This window comes from Athene noctua, chromosome 13, assembly GCF_965140245.1.
Source record: "Athene noctua chromosome 13, bAthNoc1.hap1.1, whole genome shotgun sequence".
In the NCBI taxonomy this organism is placed as follows: Eukaryota; Metazoa; Chordata; class Aves; order Strigiformes; family Strigidae; genus Athene; species Athene noctua.
Window position 1 is genome coordinate 17,400,323 of NC_134049.1, and position 23,931 is coordinate 17,424,253.

A 23,931-nucleotide genomic window follows, 5' to 3' on the forward strand; every position below is an offset into this window, starting at 1 on the left:
GATTAGCATATTTCCTAAATCACTGGGAATAAGGGAAAAGTGTAGGATGTACAGGAATAAGGTAAGAAAACACAGGAATAAGAGAAAAATAAAGTATATATTAACATTACAAAGCATAAAGAATATATGCCAATTCAATTATAACACATTCTGGCCACTGTGAGACAACTTGCGTCTACCAGAGCTCTGGTAGAATTTTTAGGCTGTCCTAGAATGGATTATACAAAGTTGTAAAATACTTTACAGAGTACATTTCTGCTGATTGTGGAAGCTACTCGTAAGTCTGGCAATCTTTCTACCTCCTGCTAATTTGTATGCCTTTATGTTCATCTTGCAATTTCCTGGGTAATATTTTTATCTTAACAGCAAGGTCAGTTTCCATACTAACTTAGCACTAAATTATAACAGATTGGTATAAGCATAACATGAGCCAGTGCTAATGTAACTATGGGAAGCCACGTGGCTGAAATTCAAACAAGACAAAACAAGACCCTGAACTTGGAGGCAGCTGTATTTTGTCTGTGGGAAAACTACTGAGGTCAGAAAGGCCAGTTGTACAAATCCAGACTAGAATCTGGCTTCACACAACCGACATGCAAATGCATCACCTATTGCAATTTCTTCAACTCTTAAGTCTAACACAGTACTTTCTGTCAATACTGCCAAATGTTTCATAGAAAACAGTGACTAGAACTAAATTTCCTTCTTCCTATCTCTACATACTGGTGTATTTTTGAAAAGATTGTTCACTGGAAAACTTACCGATTTGGACTCTAATGTAGTTTAACTACTACTTCAGTAATAAAACCAAATTATTCCACCTAAAATGTCTGTTAATATAGGGAATTCTTCCTCTGTGTCTACAATTCAGTGTTTTGAAATGGATTGAACAATGACTGGTGCAGTCAGAAATATTGTACAAAGGTGAGACAAAACTTATTTTGGCTAGAACATGGAAAAATGTTGATCCACCATGGCAAATTCCTAGAAGAGCTTTTTAAGCTATTGAACCTATACAATGACTAGTGACTTGGGGGTACAGGCAAAAGGTGAAAAAGGATTTGGGGGCTTCCTCAGAGGTAAGGCACTTTTGAAAAGATCTCTAAAATCCAGATTTCCATGTTGTTAGAGAAAAAAATTACATATTGCAAAAAGGTCTTCCCAGTAAGAAGCAACATAAAATCTGTTGGTTCCAGGAGATTCTCCTCCACAAGAATACAAATCTAAGCTTTTGACCATTTCTTTCTAGTAGAAAACTCCCTGTTGTTGTGGTGCAGGCTACACAGACTGACTGCTCTCTAAACCTTTCAAGAAAACTGAGTTCTAGACTCCTGACCATACTAAACTAGATCTGAGATTAGTTGGCTACAATGAAAACAGGCTTTATTGAACCAGACATGCAGTGAGAAAGGAAAGTGGTTATATTAAAGCTGTTAGAGCAAGCTTTGCACTGTGTTGCTATCACACAAATATAAAAACTCCATGGGTGTTAGCTAAATAGATTTACATACATGCAAGAAAAATTTTAGCTCATCACAACTTAGAAACCTTTAATTTTGGAAATTGGGCGTCAGACACCCAGTTTAATGGTCCCATTTTCTTTAGGTGGAAATAAGGGTTCCCTAAGTGGTCACAAGTTATACTTGCCTGTATATTTTTTATGTATCTCTTATATACATAGGTATAAGTAGTAAATTTATACCTTTATCTCCTTCAGTCCCTGTTTCCACTAGGAAAAATACTATGAATCTCTCTAGAAAAGTTATGGGGCTATTCTAATCTTGAAATTATTTGGAAATATGAGTTAGTTCATCAGCGAAATTGGTATTTTTCTGGTTTTGAGTTGTGCTAAGACCCGTAATACCCCAACCACTCAGTGAGACTACAAGCCCCTACACCAAATTTTATTCCTAATAAGATCTCAGCATAATAGTGATGCAATTCCTGTCATTCTTTGTGCCCATATTCTTTTCTTCAAAACCTGTGATCTTGCCATTTAAACGTGACCATTTAAGTACTTAGAGTATTTATATAACAGAATACATTTATCTGCTAACAATATCAGATAACTATAAGGTAGTTTTAGTTAGTTGAACCTCATCATTAAAAATATATAATAAAAATGTTCCATTTGGAACATTTCTACCTGTTCTACCTCAGAAAAAGCAAGCACATATATTTCTGGGATTTGTGAATCTGAAATGTTCGGGTTTTTTTCTTTACAGCTTTTCTAAAACTATGGCTATTTAAAAATAAACTCTTCAGAGTTGATGCAAAGATCATAAAAGCACTGTGGAACACTGTGTATCTTCAATTGACACATGGCTTCTGAGAGCTGTTGGCTCTTGCATGTCTATTTCCATGCACATAAAGCACAATCAGACTTCATGTATGTGAACCACACTCTAATAAAATATAGCACTCTTACCAACACAACTGTATTCTACTCCATTTATTCCTTGAGAAAATGTTGTGGTTTTGCTGAACAACTACTGCTAACTCTCATTCTGGCTCAATTTCATTTACAGAGAGGCTACTTTATTGTTACTTTAATATTATAGAAGTATGATTTTAATATGCTTTTAACTTTTTTGCTTTTATTGCCATCAACTTTCTTTGAAATAAATGTCCTTAGCAAACTCCACGTTTTAGTGTATCCTTTCATGCAAAAAGATGTCCTATTAAAGAAAAACAGGGAAAAAAATTAGGCCATTTTAGCATGTCATTATTTCAAAATTATATGTCATTTTTCCATTGAGAAGGAAAATAAATTCTTAAAACTTGATACTTATTTTAAAATATATGGTGCACAAGCAATTAATGTTTCAGAACTTACTTGATTAGCATTTTATGCTTTAGTCTACAGTTATTTTTAAAAAAGCTTTCTTTTCATGAATACTAATTTCAGGTTATAGGCAGAGATAAATAAAATATACTATTTGAATAATAATGTAGAAGGGAATCAAAGGACAGCATAGGTCACTCTAAATGACACCTGGGAATTCAGCAAGACGTTTCATACTGTACTATTTAAGAACAATAAGGCAAAGATTCTTGACCTTACTGCAGGAGCATCCATTCAATGAATAGTTAGATGGCTGGAGGGGAAGGTGGTTAGAATATTGAGACTGTCAACTTAAACAGCTGTGGAGGTTGGTCATTGCAAAGGCCTCATTTGTAAAAGAAAATGGAGATGCTTAACTTTCTAATAACTCAGGGTTTAACTATCAGGTTAGTAGTTCACACCCAAACATTTATGCTGAAATTTTACAGCTTCTTGATTCTCAGTGTATAATAACTCTTCAGAAAGACTTCTTTTTATCCCTACTGACCTTGAAGTCCTGTGAACGGTGTCATGGGTGCTCCCTTAACATTACCATAAGAAAAAATGAAATTTTCTTTAAAAGGTTACAGGAAAGGATTGACAGCATAATTTTAATGAGTCAAACCAACAGAAATTAGATTTGCAGGCATTAACAATTGCCACATTCTCCATAAGCAGTATCTAATAAGACATAACAATTAGGTATTGCTAGTGGTCTACAGACTTTTAATTTTAGCTGTTCTTCCAACTGGCTAGCTGGAAAGAGGTAGCTCTACTCAAAAATTAATTAACTATGGTCCAAAAAGTATCAGATGGTTTATTACAAGGCCATTTATTCCCATTTTGGTTTTTAAAGTCTCACCCCCCAAAAAAGAGGAAGAGATAGAGGATTCCTTTTAGGAGTTTATTGCATTCAGACAATTTTCCTGGTGGAAATACAGTAGTCTGGAAATTGCATGAAGTTCTTCCCAGCTATGAAACTTCTCAAATCTTGCTGAAAGCCATTAACACCTTCCGTATTCAATTAGCCTAAGAGGATAAGGTTGCATATTTCTCCTGTTAGCAGAACATTTTCTTTTTCAAACTCATACAAATACTTGTGCTCTGGCAGATTTAGTAAATATTTTTTTTTAAAAAATTGAAATAATAAAATAAGGGTAAAGAATATTGGTTTAATTCTTTTCCAGATAAAATAGTCTGCCTTTGTTAAGCAGAGTTAGCAAATTGCAAGGTTAAATTGAGACATTTTACAAAGTAAAGATTTCATAAAATAGTAAATGATAAAGATAATCAGAGGTTTTGTTAGCAGTGAATTATGTCATGGGATTTTGCATATCCAACCTTTGAAAAAATATCTGTAGCTTGCAGCTGGCTGTGTTTCAGGCACCCTGCTTCATAGTGGATGATCACCTCATTTAAAAAGCAAGATTAGAAAGATTTTCCCTCCGTCTCTAAGGCATAAATTGCACATCAGTAAAACCCTCTCCAATTTAGAACAACTGGTTAGAAGATAAATACTTTGTCACTCACTTTAGCAGATACTTGTAACCTTTATACCCACCAGCTTTTCCATCAGATGTCAGCAGAAAATGTGTATATACATCTTATGAAAATAAGACCTTTCCTCCTAAATATGTATTTTGAATGTAAAATTATCTAGATGTGCTCTGAGTAATACTGTTATAGCTCAGTAGGTTTACACATAGTTATTGTAAACAAGGCACCAACCACAATGCTTCAAACTATTAATACAGTGACCTGACGTAAATACTACTGTGCTAGATGCTATGTGAGCTTGTGAAGGATGTGTACTCTCCAAAGTCTACAACTTAAATGGATATTGACAAATGAATTAGTTACCTTCTGTTGTCAGGTTTCCATTCCCTATGGCTATGGCGACTAGGATGTGCTGCATAAAGGAAAAACAAATAATACTCTGGCATTTGTACGTGAATTGATTTCTACTAAGTCACTGCGGGTCCAGCAGGGCCACCTCTAAGGCCAACTTATTAAATACCACACTCATTGCTTTCAAGCAGGCTCAAGAAGCAGCATGCATACTGGACCTCAGTATATCTGTCAGAACTAAGCCTTGTATCTCTGTGTATTGCACAGCTTACCTGAAAGGCTGTTTCAGCCCTTGTACAGCTAAGTATGTACACAATCATTTAATTCTGAGAATGGGAGTTAGTTCATCAGCATGTAAGACCCATATCCTTATAACATGGAACTGCCTGATTGCAGAAATGCACACTTACCATCCACTGAAGACCCAGACTAAAGTACCCAAAGTATTGAACTAGTCCTATATTTCCTGCCTCCCAAATTAGCACTGTAGCCACAAACAACTTATATAAAGCAGTAAGTTGGAAAACACATAACTAAATATAAGATCTAAAAATGCAGACCAGACTTAACCTTATGGGAGACAGAGCATACTCTGTGAACAAGACCTAGCTTGAAATGTCTCTTAGGTAAAACAGAATAAACTTGTACCTTTCTCCTGTACAAGAAGTCTCACCTCTCTGAGATTCATTTAAAGTTTCTTTTAAAAATGAAGAACTTGATAGCAATCCTGTTTTTCCTCAAAAAAAAAAAAAAACCAAAAAAAACTCATAAGGAAAAAACTTTTTTTTTTAATTCAAAAATATCCCAAACTTATAGAAATGGGGAGACAGTTCTGATGAAGTCTCATTAATTATTCTTCTCTTATCTTACCTAAGCATCTGCTTTTGGCCACTCTGGGAGATGGGGTACCTAGCCTGGTGATTTTTCCTCTAAACCAGCACAGCATGTTACTTATGTCAAACTCTGCCATTGATTAGCTGTAAGATAGTCCTACCCTTTCAGATAAGTTAAGGTGATATATGTGGAGAGATGTATTAGTCTATTCACACAAATTCAGTAATTACTAGGACTATTTAAAAAAATCAATTATTTATGTAAATTTGAATTTTGATTGATATAAAATTAAAGTTTATATGCATCAGTTTTCCAAATACTTAGGTCAAAATTTATTCTTTTAATCAACACTACAAAGAATCTGATCTCTTATCTGCAGAGATCCACAATTTAAAGAGGATTTCGTCCAGAGAGGAGAGTTAATTATCACTCAAAATTGTCATTAAAATTCAAAAAAGCCAAATACAAAAACCATCACTGCTGTAATTAGGACATTCCAAAGTTGCTGCACAAAATCATCTCCTGTATCAGGAGGTCAAATTATTTGGATGAAAATTAGTAATCAAAGACAAAATTATTAACCTGAGGCACTTATGAGCAAGGAAGCATTCCACAAAATTCTGGTATCTCTAAAGAGAGATGAAGTAGTTGTTTATAGAGTCTAGCTGCTGAAAGTAGTCTTTCTGAAATTCATTTTTTTTTTTTTACAACCTAAAAATAGCATGCTTTCTACAACATTAATATCTTATGAAAACACACTGAACAGTGTAGCACTTCAATCACAGGTTACTATGGAATTTAGATACTGAGTGTTAAGACCCTACAGAACTTAAATATCAGCTACAGCAATTCTTTGTTATTGCTTAGTCAAGCACAATGCAGATCTTTATACTGATTCAGGACTTCATGCCCTTTTTCATAAGCAGTGTTTCTTTAACATGCCTTCATTCCAAGAAAAATTCAAGCAAGGAAAAATAAAATGTTTCTCAGAGAGAAGTCCTGCATCTACTACCACAGTTACAGGTAAAATGTCATTAACTATGTTTGATTATATAACCAGAAAAATAAGCAGGCTTAATTTTTTATTAAAAACAAACAAACTTTTTGAGAGATTCATAGTGGTATGAATCTCTCAAATCATACCATATTCATTTGCTAGCTTCCAGATACCCAATTTCATGTCTGTGTTAATCTCATCAGTATGTAGGAGTACTGAGAAACCTTCAAAGATGGTTTTCTGGAGAAAAGCTAATGACTCTTATCTTGCCTTACAGTGACTACACAGTCATCTTCCATCTTAAAACAATTATGTCCATGCATGAAGACTGCTGTCTAAAGAAAAACATTTATTTCGAGTGCTTGTACTAAATCTATGTTATGGATGTCTACAGTATTTCAGTCTCCAGGCTACTGCACCAAGAGCCTTTCAAAAGCACTGTTATTCCATTCCATTAACAGATGACACATAGATAAATAATCTCAGTGCAAATTCCTTCTCATGTTCACATTTTCTTCTCTGAATTAATGTCTTTGAAAAGGGGAGTATGTTTCTTCCACCTTGTAAAGATGTAATACATCACTCACATTTATTTTATATTTTTACTAGCATATTTTTAAACTTCTCCCATACTTCATTCCATTCCTGTCAGTGTCAAAGTCACTATCAAGCCATACAAGGGGGTCTCACTGCAAAATAAGTGAACTCTAACTGTTGGGATTATGAATGCTATACCATATCTTTCTTGATTAAGAGTGGTGGGATGGTAATCTGCGTTATGTAAATTTCAGATGTTAGATATACACATCTTATTCTGTCACACCTGTTCCTTTTCTTACATTGGTTTCTTACAATTTCAACAGTTGTCCAAAGTCATGTCTGTCACAAAATATAATTCTCCAAAATAAGGACCATATTTTTTTCTTTTCACATGATTAAGCTGTGCGTGCTACTCAAAACAGGCCTTAGGCCAATGATTTAACATTTGGTAACACAAAGATAATGAGATTAATTTGCTCAAAGTAAATCATAGCTGTTCACATCTTGACTATCTCGTGCCTGGATACTTAGCTTAGGGATCAAAATCATTAATCTTTAATGCATCTATGAATATACAGAATATTGTACCAATGGATAAAATTTGTTCCTGACTCAGAAAATGTGTTTACTAATTCATTTATCTTAAGTGGCAAAGCAGCAAATATGTTCAGGGTATGCTGTCTGTTGATGAGAGATAGCAATGAATGAAAGAAATGTTACTACTCAGCTTTCACAAAACATCTGTCTATTTTTTTATCATGTTATTTAGAAGGATTTCAATTTAAAAAAAAAATATAGCTATTACAACTATCACCCTCTAATAATATTGTAACAAAAAGGGATTAGCAAAAATTATTTCTCCAGTGTGTTTATCTTTGCAGCTTTGGGTCTGTTCAGTTTCATTATTTCCAAAGCATATGCAATTTCTGCTTGGCCTTTCATATGGTTGCTAAGAAGAGAATATCACTGGGGGGAAAAAAAAAGCAGCTACATGTTAAAAACTACAAAGTTGGCAGAGGGAAATAAGAATCAACTTGATTACTTTAAACTGACTTTATGTTTTTTTATTATTATTTAATATTTTCCAAATGTGTATCTAAATATCCTTTTTTTTTCCTCTATCTACTTTCAGTGTCAATCTTGCTGAGAGTGTCAGCCCTGCTCAGTCATAAACACTCTGCTGAAGGAAGATTAGAATTTCACTAGCTAAATAAAACACAGGGAAGTACTTTCAGAGCATGTACTGCTGAATGAAATTCACATATACATCTAAAGGAAAAAAAACTAAAAAGAAATTAGAAATAAAAATAAAATCAGCAATATTAATTTAAAATTCAGCTGAAATTTAAATTGACTATTTTAGCCACAGGTGCAAATTTCCATGTACTTGGATTTCTAAAAATATCCATAAACACACACTAGTACTGTGACTCTCCTTGAATTATCACTGAAAGGGCTGGTGAGAAAAATGCACTTCCAGTTTAATTTTGTTTCTCAATTCATATTATCTTAATCCTACTTGCCCCATTTTAATAGCCAGAGATAATAAGCTGGAGACACCCAGGTTAAATCTTTAGGAGTAGCTCAAGTGTAAGCGTTCTGCTATGGCAGCTTACACCCACAGCACAGGGTTTACGAGCGATGCTAAACGACTTCTCTGACTCCTTGCTTGGATTATCTGTAATACACTCAGAAAAATTGTGAGGAATTACTGTGCATGTATATTGAATAGACTGTTTATATGCAGTGTTTAAATTTGTGTGTTATTAGCCTGAATTGAAAGAACAACACAGAATACTAGTGTGAGAATCAGGTGTCTTGCACAATTCATCTATGAAGCTGATCATCCTACATAACACAAATAAAAAATTAAGTAAGATCCATCACATTCCAGTAGACTTCCTAAGGTCTTTCACATTTTTTTCAGAACACAATGGCAGAATTTCTCATCTGCCTTGCAATGTACAGTAAGAAATAACACTAAGATGCTCAATAATAAAAAAACCCCAATGAACAAACAAAGCCAAACCTAGAAATCACACTATTTCTATTTCATTTGATCAGTTTTAAAATAAGATGATTATTCAAGACAATAAAAGGGAACAGTTGTTTATTATAAACTGTGTGAGAAGCCATACTCAGACTGTACATATTTTGGGAAGCAAGTAAGAGTTGGTCTGAGGGAGCAAATTAAACTTCATAAATGAACACCACGGCCTAGCTATCAAGCTGCCTAACATATCTTTTAAGTGTAATCATTCCAATAGCAAGTGGAAGGAAATTAATAATGATTTTTTTTTTCCCTATTTGCCAAGCAATATGGAAACCATAGGGTTTGGGGGCTGTTTTTCTTGTCAAGGAGTGTGAGGATGGGGCAGGGAGAGTTAAATGAGCTTACTCTCAGACAAACAATTCTGATCCAAACTAATACGTGTTAGTCTCCAATGAACAATAAATGCTGTTATTAATGTTAAAACAATAAAAACCCTACGTGTGTACTGAAGTAACCAGTACTTTGAAACAATATACATCTAAAATATATCAACTAAAAAAGAGGACCTATACTTTGTCTGCAAGCTATACATTTAAAAACAGTCCTGATTATTTTGCTTCCAAAACCTCTTTGAATATTGACATGCATTTTCAAAAGAATTTCCAGCTTCTTAAATGCTGAGAATAATGTACTATGTCTCTGCATTAACTCAGTTTTAATATTTAGTTGGGATGTCATTAATTTATTTTACTGATGCAAATATAAATGCTTTTAATTTGAATGCTATCTACAAATAAATCAAAGGAAATAGAATTTTCCTTCAGTGCTGATCTAAAAAAAAACCCAACAACCTGCTTTTGTCCCTTATTTCCTTTGATTTATACATATCCATAGCAAAGACATTTTATTTTTTTAAACTCATGCAGAATACATGCATAATATCTTTAAAAGCTTTATTATTACTTACAGCTAGTAAGTGGTTTAATTGAGTCTTATTGCTCTAATGCCAACCAGGAGACAACACTGACAACTAGGGAAGGAGGCATTTTACCAGTTAATGTGTGCTCTAATAGTGTTTGGTTCTGATATTCTTCCTGGCCAATTTTAACCAGCTGTAGTCATGGTCCTTGGCCTTGCACAGGTTGGCTGGCAGCCACAAGTATTTCTGAGAGTAGCACTTTATTTTCCGTTTTTTTAAATTGTTGTTATTTGCAAGGACTACTTGAAAACAAAGTGTGCAAGAAGAATTGGAGAAGCATGTTCCTACTGTAGGGGTAGGAGAAAGGTCTTATTTTCCTCTGCCTCATGAACTTTGCAGCTATGAGGCTAGTTAATACAAACTAAAGAAAAATGCATGCTGACAATCTAGAGCTTGTTAAATGAGAATCTTTCTATTAAAAAAAAAAACCAAACCATAAATCAAAGCTGCTCCTTTATTGCAGTTTTCTATAAATGTTGTATAGTCCTACTGAGGAAATACTCTTCTGAGGAGAAAAGGGAGAAATATTTTCTGCATTTATAGGCTGCCATGCTATCACTTTAATTTGTTACAGTCACCAGTGGTGCTAAGCACACACTGAATGCCTTCTATTTTTTCCACATCAAAAGAATTTTTTCATGCTGACACAGCAAAGCTGACAACATGCTACAGTAGTTAATGCTGTAGGTGTCTCAGACAAACACAAGCAATGGGGGCTTAAAGTGACTGCAGATATGCTGTTGGTAACAGGCTGTCTTGAATAATCTAAAGAGCAGCAAACATACAGCATCTCCAGATCACCTTCTGCCTGAAAAGTTCAGCCATGTCTTTAGGTGCTATGACAGAATGTAGCATCACTGACTTCAGAAAATCAATATAAAACGCACCAAGGAAAAATCTGTCCTTACTAGTTATTTCAAGACAATGAAAGCATACACCGTTTCCTTTGCCTAATAACATTTAATTTTTATCTTTGCTAACAATCTGCATCAGACACCTACATTATGAATTGAGACAAGGAACAAAGGCACACAAGGTAAATTAGGTTATGTTTGAACAGCAGCCAGTTTAATATTATGTGACTAGCAAATTGACCTGCTAACACAGCACACTGACAGCATACTTATTTTTCTAGTGACTGTTGTAATTAAAAGAGTCTGTACAAAAAAAAGAATACTGCATAGTGTCTCCAGGAGAATTAAGAAGCTCCAGATCACTGAGGACAATGAAAAGTGGGAAATAAATGACACTCCAAGTATTGGCCCATCTTAGAAAGGATTTTGTTTTGTAGATGTACCGGTTTCAGAATTGCCAGTGTAAATATGCAAGATATTTTAGAAAAGCAAATACAATTCATTTTCTCAATGTTCATATTTTATCTCAATGATACAAGAACATATTTCCACATATACTCACATATATGAACACACAGATTCTCTATTTCAGAACTTAGACTGTGCACAAAATTACACCTTTAAATTGCCTATTCAACTTTTTGTCCAGCAGTCTCCTTTTTCCTTTTTAAAATAAGACGCATAGAATTTATTGTGATTAAAATATAGTGACTTTAAAGAAAAAAAATATAACTGTTTTTCTTGTGAAACCAAGATATTTTAAATGGTCCTGTAAGAAAATGGAAAGTTTTTTACCCAAGGAATTTCTACTGCTTCTAAATTTCTTAAATTTCACTTTATTTTTAAATCTCTATCCTCAGTTAAAATATCCAACAGGAATACAAAGAAGAGAAAACTGATGGCAAGCAATTCACAGTCTCTGTGACCAGCTGTTTCTGCCCACATGCATATGAAAAAAATATGTAAAGTTTTCAGACTTATGGAGCTACGTGTACTGGTTAGCTGTTTAAATTACTGAGGATAGAAGGGGGAAAAAAAGTTTCATACAATCTCTGAAGAGCACACAGAAAAAGCTTTTCATAAAGCTTAGTTTCACATAAATTCCAATGTTATATACTGAAAGGCTTGAGACTATACTGTGCTCAAATTTAGAGTAACCTAGACCGTCGAGTCCAATGTTCTCATTGTGAAAATGTTTGCATTTTTGTGTGTAAAATTATGGGGAGGAAAGGAAAAGGTTTAGCTAAAATGTACTTGAGTCCTAATTCAGCCCCTGTTGGTACTGGAGAACATTATTGCATTGCCTTCAGTTGACAATGGATTCCTTTTCTGTCACACTTTTTACTGTCAGATGTATTCATATCCACAGGACTCGGATAGTTTCCTGTATGTCCACTGTGACACAGTCCCATACACATATGTCCATGCATAAGCATACATGAAATTGAAAAATGAATGCATTATCCCTTATTTCTTTTAAGATAGCAGGTGTATTTGTCAACAACTACAGAATATAAAGTTTCAATTTCATAATAGTTCAGGTTTCAGCAAAAAGAGAAAAAAATACACTCAAGCTCAAAAACTAGTTCTCTACAATTAAAAAAAAAAAAAGTCTGCAAAATAGAAGTCTAGAGTGAAAATCCTTTGAATTTAAACAGGTTGGGATGTCATGTCAGATTATCTGCAGGACCAAATTCTAGCCGTTTGCAGATACAAATAGGTTATGTTTATTTCAAATCAAAACCATTTTTAAGAACATATCCTGACACTTTCTCTCAAGCTGATGTTTTTACATGGTATTGGTGCATTTTATGAATATGCCTGTGTGGGTGAGGAAAGAATTCCTCCCCAGGTTAGAATGACAGAAGATTTCTGTTCCATTTCTGATTTCATAGGAAAGAATCCGCTTCCTGGCATCACCTTGTTCCTTTCATTTGGAAAAATCTCTAGGAAGCTGGCAGTTCCTTTGATCTCTCCTGATCTCTTATCAACACTTTATAATCTAAGTCTTTTGATTGTTTTGTCCTGTAAGCTTTATTCTGTTACAAAATATTAGTTTGTGGCTGCTGGTACAGGGTCAGTCTCTAGATGGTTGTATAAAAAAATGCTTGTATCCATTTGATGTTGCAGAGGACTGTCAGTGAAAAAGGTGATCCCTTCCACCCTATTCAGGAACATAAATTGTATTCCAGAAGAAAAGTTCAGATCCTTCTTCATAAGACTCCAATGATCTGCCAAGTTTCTTTCTCTTGTTCAGCCTCAGCAAACCATGTAATACCGATTACATTTTTTCCACTTTTCTGCACTGTATTGCTAAAGATTTCTCATGCTTTTCAGACTATCTGGATGATAGCTGTACTCCTTAAACACAAGTCTAACACTCTGATCATTCCTCTTTCTTATTAGGATTCTTCTTCATCACACAATTACCATGCTTACCACTTTCAAGGTGAAGCTAGCATTAAGGGCTAAATTGCTAAACCAAAACAAGGCATGGTGTATCAAAACTAAAAGGGAAGATTTTTCTATTTTATTTTCCTCAAGTGTGGGGTAGAGGATGGCACAATCCACAATAACAAATGTCATGTGGTATGTAATACCATGCTAGTTAACATAATGCTAACACTTTATCTTTTGTGTTGCACAGTTCCAGCCAAGCAGAGCCTTGCAGCTGACCAAGGTGCAGCAATGTCTCATGCAGGGAGAACAGTTCTCTCTTTTATCACACTCAGGACATCTACAGGATAAAATTCTAAGCTAGTAACAATTCCCTTCAAAATCCTTTGCTTCTTTCACATAATCACTAACAAGCTACACTTGCAGAGTTTTTGTTGTTGTTTTAGGTGTTCTTTGACTTGATCATGTGAACATTATAAATTGCTGAATTTTTCTTTCCTAAATAGTTGCTCCCCTTCGGCTTCCCCAGCGAGGATAATGTGTACCTCTGATATGAAGTGGTGCAGGAGAGGGTACATTATATCACTAGTTAAAGCAACTGCTGTAGTAGGCACTGTATACACAGACACACAGCATACACGCCATCTAAACAGACAAGCGGAACAAAATGCAAGAAAGCAGAGAAAAATGTACTTGTCCAAAGTCTGCTCAATCTTTAGCAAGTCATTACATTTCTCTATTTCTTCTGTCCTTCTCTAAAGTCATAGGTATATACTGAGAACCAGTTCAAGGGTCTAGATCTTAATTCATCACCAACTTTATTCCTTCATTGCATGTTAAGAGGCTCCTATCTGATCACTTTGATTTAGCAAAGTATTTAAGAGTACTTCACACAAAATGATTTTTAATACTTCTAAATGTTCTTGTATCTATTTTTAAATTTACCCTGAAGTAATGAAATTTTATATAAATACACAACACCTTCAATACAGGATTAGAGATATAAGCAAAAATACCTGGTCATTATTCCTTTGAATTAACAGAAAATTAATTTTATTTAAGATGCTATAAAATTATTCAAAAATTTTGTTCACCCTGTGACAAAAAAAAAAAAAGGCATTTTTTGAAAACGTCCAGAACTTTTAAAAAAATTGTGTTTAGTTTTAATTATGACAACCATATGAAAAATTAGGAAAATGTATATAAAATGTAAATTTCATTTGGAATTAATATGGAATACAAATATATGCCTTCAAGAAGCTATTACCAAAACAAAAGTCTTTCATTCTCCCACTTATTTTTCTTTAAAAATACATTTTACATTAAATACTCTCCCACTGAAATAGTAATTGAAAAATACTTTTTACCAAGAAGTTCAATTTCAGATGTTAGCAGCTTGCTCTGAATTGTGTAGGCAGCATGAGAACACTGCAAAAGTGTTAGTGTAGAAGTAACATATAAATGCATGAATAATGTCGTCTTACTGATTTAACTCTGAAATATGTTCTTTTGGCATTCATAATTAGGGGCAAAGCAGATGGTGAAAGCTTAATATGTCCATTAAAATAAACTATGCTGCCAGTGTTTCTTTAGTCTATAAAACTTTGATTGGGTTGACTATTTCAGGTTGGTATTTTTTGTTCTCCTTGGAGTAGTTCCTGTGCATATGCTGGAGTATTTTGTACTGCAACTGTGCAGTAGGAAAACAAAAAAAAAAAAAAAAAAGGGATGGGGAATGCTGTCCAAGACAAATAACACTTTTAAATGGGAGAACTCTGATTTAATTTTCTCCTCCCTCCCTAACAATCTTTTTCTTCACTAAAAGAAGGCCTAGTTGTATTCTCCTTACTCTTTCAGTGTGTCAAAGCCTTAGAAACAATGCATGTTTCTTTGTTTCCTTCTTTAAATGATCAGCAAAAACAAAGGTCTGTTATATGTATTGCTGAATTGCATCTCTGAAGTACAGCATGTAAATTTTGTGGTTAACACATGCATTAACTGTTTGCAGGAAGAACTACAGCTACTGTTGGCCATAGCTTTTTGTCATGGAACAGAAGACAAGAAAGGCATTTTATTTTTAGTGTGATGCCACAAGCAGTTAAGAGTTACTGCTAATCAGCTGGCTTAGTAGCACATGGTTTCACACCATCTTTAGGATTCACCTCAAGACACATTCATGGAAGTCTTTCACTTGTGAAGAGAGGCATGGTATTACCTGCATTTCTCTTCAGAATAATCATAAGCCAACAGAGTATGTAGCACTCATGGTTATCTGTGAGCAAACTTCATGGCTTGTTTTAGGCAGAAATGGATTTGCTGCAATTCCAGATCAATGGGCAAACGCTACAATAAAGCCAAAGCATGGATCTGATGAAGTAGCACAAAACTATTTGGCTGGTATACATTGATTGAAATATAGTAAGAACACTGATTGGTCATGGGATTTGAAATGTTCCACTTACATCATTATGGTTCCAGTGGAGACATACGGATAGTGTAGAAATACTTAATGTTCAAATAAGTTTGTGAAAGACTGTTTATCAAGACAGAGAGTTGGGGCTGCATTCAAAGCTTTCTCTAGGCTAGCTTTTGCAGCTCTTCTCCTCCCCAGAACGGACTTCTCTTCTCAAAAGTACTTCCTATAAGCTAATAGATGTAATTGAATCCTATTGTTGAGAATGTAATAAACTCTATTCCTGCTGTCCAATAACATCAGAGACTTCAAGTACATTCAGATACCCACAAAAAATGTATTACAACTCTTAATTCCAGAGCAAAAGCTACAATTTAAAAAATACAGGAATCTCTTGGTTTATTATGCAGTTTATTAAAATACGCTGTATTGGAGAAAAGTTTAGTTTGATTTCAATTAAATATTGTCTAGGTGAGTATTTGCAAGATCTGAAAAACACATTTATTTGTTAAAAAACAACAATGGATTACATAAATGTTGTATTACTTAAAGTATTTTAATATATAACATTCTGAAATAAAATAATAGAAATAATATCACAATATGAGGTTGCAACTAACTCATCTCTATATCCAGACACGACTTACAAGAATTCAAAGCACTTTCAGGATATACCATAAATTATTCTCCAAATAAATCAGTAGGGACTGAAAACAGCTTTGAAACCTGAGCCAGCTGGCAGCCTGGTTCAAGGCAGCTGGAAAGCTGGCTGAATCGCCAAGCTCAGCATTCCCCTGAGCAGTGGGATCCAGGGACAGCTGAACTGCAGTGTCTCCTGTTCTGTTGCACCTGAACCAAACAGGGGGGAAGGAGAGGTGGCTAGAGGAAAGAGATATTGCTGCTATATTTGATTCATTCTTGATTTCCAGAAGATCCTTTTAGGGAAGAAATCTGGACAGTCCCAGATTGGGACAAACTTTTTAAATAGAGTAGAACTGTGAAAGTCACAAATCAGCATAGCTTCACTGCAGATCTTCATTCATACTGTTCTTCATGCTGACCCTCATGTTATTGAAAAAAATCTGCAAATTGAGTTTTAGGTTTTGTTATGTGTAATATAAACAGCAGGTATGTCTGAGATTTAGAGAAGATGGGGTACACTTTAAATGCATAAATGAGGCATTTCTTTTGAAAACCGTCCTTCAGTCTTTGCCATCTGTACCCTTTTACCACTGCCTGGAGACCTTCTGCTCCTCTTATCTCTTTGCATGCTTGTGCCTTGCCTGATAAAGGATTCTGCTGTGTGAAGTGCAGATTAACGCACTCTTGCATTAACAGTAGCCATCACTGGTAACTACATTCTAAAATAACCTTTCCCAGGAAAACCAGCTAGGGAAAATACTTCTATACACATCATATTAATATCCTACTTTACATATAAGATATATTAAAAAAAATACTAAATTATATGATATGTTCAAAACTAAAATAGCATAGCTAGATACATATTTTAAAAGAGTAAAATAAACCCTCCTCAAAAAAAAAAAAAAAAAAATCAAGTGTTGTTACATTTCAACAGACACTGCGCCAACAGAAGTGTAGGAATCAAGAACTGAGACTGGAATAGTTCTCAAGAGAGCTATTTGATTGCTATGAGTAACCCTTTTCTGCACTAGAATCTCCATACAGAAGGAGATAGTACTATCATGGCAGAATGACCTAAGAGCTTTCTCTGTTATTGGGAAAACAATAGTTAGAGACTGTAACACCTTTTAAAACTCTTTCCAAATCTCATAGTTAAGACTAATTAAAATTTCCATTTCAAGCCACTTCTTCAGTAAGGGGACAACAGATTGACAATGTGACTTTTACTAGGAGGTTGCAAATTCAAATTTAAACTACTGTTGATTCTGGGAGACGAAGCAACAGTAATGGGAAACAGCAAATGGGAAAACAAGAACACAGTATCTCTGAGTTCAAGATGGGATGTAGTCCATTTGCACTGCATAGCCACTGACTCTGAGAGTCTGTGGATCTTCTAGTTATTTCAAACAGTAAGAATATTTTAGAGATTAGGGGCTCTATCTTAGACACCAAGTTGAAAAGGGCTCAGTTTCTGTCTCCACCCAAGACTTCCTTTACACTCTTGAGAAAGTCTTGGCTTCTATCCATTAATAACCTTCAGATATACAGAGGTAGAGCTTCAGTTTTCAAAAAACCAAGCAATTTCATAAAAGGTATGTGAAACAGCACAGGAAGCTGGATCTTGATAAAGTTTTTACTATCTCTTCAATATGCCCATCAATTTTTATACTACTGCTAACTGAGAAACTGTAGCAGCGAAACCAAACAGAAGTACCATAAACTGAACTTTTTTTACAGAGGGAGAAGTTGAGCAGTGGGAAGCCAGAATTGTGTCTGTACTATAGAAACACAATTGTAACTCCTAGAGTTATAAACAACTTCAGTTCCAGAGTACCCATGTAGGATCACTCACAGATGAAGATACTTATTCAAATTTTTACTTCAGTAGAAGTTTCTGTACAATTAAATTTGAATTCTGATCTTACACTGGATACAGAAGAATCTCATAGCTGCAGACCAAAGCATTGCTGCTACTTTAGCTTTGGTTTTATGCTGCATTATCACACTATGCAAACAAATTTTTGTCACTATTACAACATTTCACTGCAAATATAGTGTAATTCACATCAGTTTGGTATGCCCAAGCAATCACTGCAACTGGGAAACCATTATGTTTGTTAACTAGAGAAAAACATGAGTTCACAGATCAAGCCAATTAGTATAGGCAAATTTTAATCTCGGCATATTTCATAAAGTAGCATTTATTAAACACAATACCCCTCCCCTTCCTCATCAACCTATTAACAAAATATCTCTAATTCCATTATACGGTCATTATGTTTAAGATCAAAGCAACAGGACATGTGCTTTAGGAGATGCATTGCAGGCAAGCAGAAAATGAGAAAAGAGAATGTTCTGAAATGTCTCTATCCCTGACTAAATAGGACCTGAATCATTCAGAATAGTTATAGCGATGTATCTTATGGTTTTCCACATCTGTTCTTTTCAATAAAAGTTAAATGTTAATAATAAACTAATCAATGTGAAACATTCATCTATCTCTCTCAAAAAAAAAAAAAAAAAAAAGAAAGAAAACAAACCCAAAGGAAAAATCAAACCCCACTGAAATTTTGAAGTCATTACAACCAATAAATGAAAAACAAGGAGGTACTTTGAAGCAAATTCAATTTTTTTCTCCTAAATCACGAGAAATAGTCAAACTACTCCTTAATCTACTATTGACTGGTGAAGGGAAATCTGCTTCAGAGAACACGACATCTTCTGAATTGCAGGCCTCTATGAATCCTATACTATGTGAAAAGTTGTATATTGATGTATTTCAGAAATGTAATCATCCTATAATTTTCTATTATAGTAACTTGTGTATTTTAAAGAAATTAGTGGAAAAGAATGAATGCCACCCTTGCAATATCTGAAGACTTGTAAGAAAGCTGCTGCACTTCAAAGATGTCTTTTAGAGGGCTTGCAGATATGTGGCAGGTGTGGCACTTGATAAATGAGAGAAAAAGGAAAATGAGAAAGGTTGTAGAGACTAGCAAAGCAGAAAGAAAATGCTTTAAAAGTATTAGCAGATAGACAAAGAGTAGTGACAGATACTGATGAGAAAACCCACCCATGCAGCTGTGACAAGAATGTCACCATTAAAGAATATGCTGTTGAAACTAAGGAGGCCTAGAAGATAAATTTCAGTGTGTCAGGTGATCTAAAACTATACCAAAGTATTCTTCTGTTCTCATTCTTAGGCTTATGCCAGCAAAACTCACAAATTCAACCCCCAAGAGTTAAAATCACTATAAATTGTTGTAAATTATCATGTATGTACTGTAATATCTTTAGAAAATCTGCCTGTTAGCTGTTCAGCGGAGTAAAGCCATGACACGCTGCATTTCCAAGATGAAAAATAAACATCTATGTCATATTTGTAATCTCATTCTTGGATGTCACTGCTGTGTTCAGGGCTGGCTGGCCCAAGCTGTTAAAATTCTAACTAAAACCGTACATTATCAGTGACTGTTCTGGGATAGAGCACTGTTGCATAAGTCCTGCAGGCATAATTAAATTGATAGAAAACTGTACTAAAATGCCACAGTGCACAAATCACACTCTCAGAGCCCAGCTAGAATGCACTGTGCTCTTAGCTCTGAATCAGGCACTAGGGATCCACCAATAGCAGCTGTCTTTATACTTTGTCATCAGACCATGCTCCTATACAGTTAGGGCATTCTGCACAGACCGGTAGTGTCTGTCCAAATAAGTATAACCTACACATCGATTCTGTTATGGGCCAGTTATAAGTTTATACATCTTATGTTTGCAGATTAATTGGCAGGAAGTTAGAATTTATATAAGCAAAAATGTTAGAAAAGCAGGATGAACACAACTTGGACTGACCTCAACAAATTAGGATTCTAGTAAAGTATTTTTAACCTGGACAATTTAGAGACAGCAGTATTACTATTTTGTGTTGTAAATTTTTCCGGCATCTCTTACTTATATTAAGACTATTTGGTTAGCACGATCATAACCCAAGTCCCCATCTACTACTTACTGTTGCATATTTTCATTCTCAGTAGATTACCTTCTGATCTACCCCAGTTTAAGGAATTATCTTTTTTCCATTAAACAAAATATGAAGGTCTCCTCCACAGGCATGTTCACTCAGAGTATTAGGATCCAAGTGTGGCTATTGTTCTAGCTGTGTCAAGCAGCCTTAATGACTGCTGCTCTGTGTTTGCATAAATAACATTATCAAATTTAAAGTTTCCTAGGACAGAAAACTTTACCAGACTGACAGTTGGGAGGAGATTCTTCAACTTTTGAGTGCATAGACCTGAAACGATCAATTGCTGTATAAATTACTATTTCTAGCTGTAATAATGGAAACTGGTCTTGAACAGCCAAATTCTGCAATGCATACTTAGAAAGAGCTTCCACTTGATGCGATGCTTCAGAACGCTTTAGGCAAATCTGCAGGAGTAGAAACTAAAGGCATCCCAATGGCTGCCTTCTCCATGCCAAGCCAGTTCTGGTCATACCACTTATTTTGGACTCCCTTTGAGAAGCATCTTCTCTGGGAGAAAGACAACTCAGATTGACCATTATGTTGAGTTATGCTAGCTTGTTAATCATCAGAGTATGTTAAGGAGGAAAATGTTCTAAATTTGCGTCTGGAAAAATTGAGTCACTGAGATCTCTTCTTTCAGAAGCTGTTGGGAGTTTCAGTTTCTATTGCCTAGTTTGACCCTGTTTATTTTATTTTTTTAAAGCAGATTTTGCATACCCACAGATTCCTAATTAAATTCAACAGAACGTATTTAGCTGAAAAATAAGTCCAAAACACCTCAAAAGACACTAATACCCACCTATTATCCATAGAAAATGGCCCAAAAAGCATCTTTACAGACTGTTACTAATAAATAACATAATCTGCAGCAATCTTCCTTGAGTTTTTTTTGAAAGAATGGAAATAAAAAGCAACATGAAGAGAAAAAGTACCAGATGGTAAAATACAAATGCAATTTTCAAACATCTCTTTCTCTTGAATTGGAAGAATTCAATCAAATTATGATTTTTAAACAGTTAAAATCTTGGGTTACATACACTCTGCTTAGTAGCTCTTGCATATTACAAGGTGGGAAACCTAGATGAAATTTAAAGTATCCATAAGTAAATATATTTCTGCATTAAGAACAGCTATTCCAATTATGTTTTGACAATTTCTAGCATTATGTGCTTCAGTGGGCTTTTGGACTTGTGTAATATGTGCATAACCAAAAGACTGGCATTTGCCCATTTTTAAGGAAAGTAAGGGTTTAACGATGGTCACACACACACAGCAAAATGCTTGTTGCTTGTTCTCTTTTTTAACCCACGATAGCCAAAGGAGCACCAGTCTACCACACAACCATTCGACATTCACAGAGAAGTCAGGCCAAATCTGTTGCAACACATCCTGACTAGTAAGGAACAACCAGCTCAGACTAACAATGAGTCTGCACACTAATAGTGAGAACCTCACAGTGCAGGGAGTGACCTGGCTGGACACACTTCTCTTGAACTTGACAAGTATACTCTGATGTACAGAAGGGTCTAAGGAATCAGAGGGAAGGGCAGACAGGGGGTTCACTACAAAAGAAAACGTGTGCATTAGGACAAACCAGCGTAGACAAGGGATAGGGTGCAAGAGAATATCAACATGCTTTCTTCACAGGGTTTGTAGAATTAGTAGCCTTTGATTTTTCATGGGTTTGTCTATGTATTTGCCTCAAGTCACCTCTATTAATGTATGCTTTTCAAAGCCCATACCTGTAAGATCTTAAAGGCTTTAGTATTTTCCTACAGTCATTCAACTGTGTTTTCACACCTCAGCTGAAATTCGTCCAAACAGCTGAGCACAAAATGTACCCAGGAAGAAGAAAAACCAAAGTACACAGTAATTTCCTTCAAATGTCTCCTCAGTTTTAATGGAACTTTAAAATTACAGAAAACTATAAACTAGCAATATCTTATTTGAAAAGACAATATATACAGGAAGTGGCCTTAAGCAATTTTTACTGCACTGTTTTTTTCACAAGCATAGCTTTATTTTACTTTATATTGGTAATGTGTTCTAAATCATGTTTGGAATTCTTATAGTAAGATGATCCTCCATAGTATTATTTCACAAATGAAAGAAATGCATATTCATCCACTGGTTCAGAGGCCTGAAGTGCTCCCACGAGTGCCACAAAAGGAACATAATGTTCCAAGAGCTGGGTTTTGCTTTCAGATCACTGGTTGAGCTGATGGATCTGAAAGCTCATGTAACTAGACAGTAAGCTATTGGCTACAGTTCTAAGAAGTGAATAAATTATTGTAAGGTTAGTAGTAATTTATGCTCACAAAATGAGTAAGGGTACCATCTGCTCAAGTATCGACAATCCAAACTTCTTTTAATTTGGTGTTAAATTGCTCACTTTTGACATAGCTGTGTCACTGGTGAATACTCCCTATATTGAAATAATACAGAAGCAGACATCAACCTTTTCTGAACAATGGCAAAAAATCACCTAGGCCTATAAGCAAGGTAGATGTCATGACCTTGGAAAAATAATAAATAATTTTGGAGTAATACATGGGGGGAAATTTCAACTCTTAATGGTGAGAAAAATGGGAAAGAAGGAAAAATGTTAGTAAAACTGCTTGGAAGTTTTAGATAGATTCAGATTAGCTCACTTATTCTCCAGAAGTGTTAAAACAGAACAAGCAAGGTATCCCACACCAGGAAACACAGGCACTCTCTATGTCCAACTTATTTCATTTCCATGTTTCTAATAAAAGCCTTGGCTAACTTCTGAGGACTGAAGTTCTCACTGATCTCCCTAGAGACATACAGTTATACCTCCAAAGTAATTTTAAATAGGTTAAGGCAATGGACATGACATGCATACAGAAGCTGAAAATTTGCAGTAGAATCCAATTACTTTTTAATATATTTTTCATTTTATAGCTTATCTATGGTATTATCTAAAAATAATTAATTGATGCCTTCTCCTAGAGAAGTGGGATCATTTCCTATACTCTATAAACATTTTTACTAATTCTTACTTGAGAAAGATACAAGTTAAGTTTAAATTGCATGTTATTGTATTGGACAAAAGAAATTACTAGTATAATAAAAACTGAGAAGAATAACCTGGAGTAGATTTGGTAAAGAGCTATATCATACTTCTTTCTCTTCCCTCTCTTGAGAAGGAATGGGAAATCTACACATTCCTCCTCCTTGTGCTGGCAGTTTGCAGAGTAAGAGGAAATTAATTGAGTCTACTATGGTTTACTATTCATATTACAAAGTACTAGACATAAGAGCTGCAATGGATAGTCAAACACAGAACAATAAGATTTTCCATGTCCTAAGAAGTTCATGGTTCAGCTACAAAGAAAAAGACAATAGACTCCTGCAAAGGAGAACAAAAGGACTGTAATACTAGGCCAATCACGGTAAGCAACAGTTTTAACACTTCAGTTGCCTCCCTGACTTTTCTTTTTTGGCAGTGGGTAGGTAGTACAGCAAAATAAAATTTTCATAATTAATTTGCAGGATCTAGATAAATCTTTTCAAGTGTTTCATAACACCTTTTCCTAGATGTGAAAGCCAGCATGGGAAT

General features: G+C 34.9%; 1 protein-coding gene across 5 annotated transcripts in view; it reads right to left on the minus strand.

Moving 5' to 3' along the window:
- Positions 1–23,931, minus strand: part of APBA2 (amyloid beta precursor protein binding family A member 2) — a 106,830-nt gene that overhangs the window by 54,518 nt on the left and 28,381 nt on the right. The window contains exon 2 of one of the 5 annotated variants that reach the window (XM_074916885.1): positions 5,346–5,408. The exons of 3 other annotated variants lie outside the window; for them this stretch is intronic. The gene's annotated coding sequence lies outside the window, so the exon portion shown is untranslated. Of the gene's footprint in view, positions 1–5,320; positions 5,409–23,931 lie in introns of all 5 variants that reach the window. One more of the 5 variants, XM_074916884.1, reaches the window with a different exon arrangement.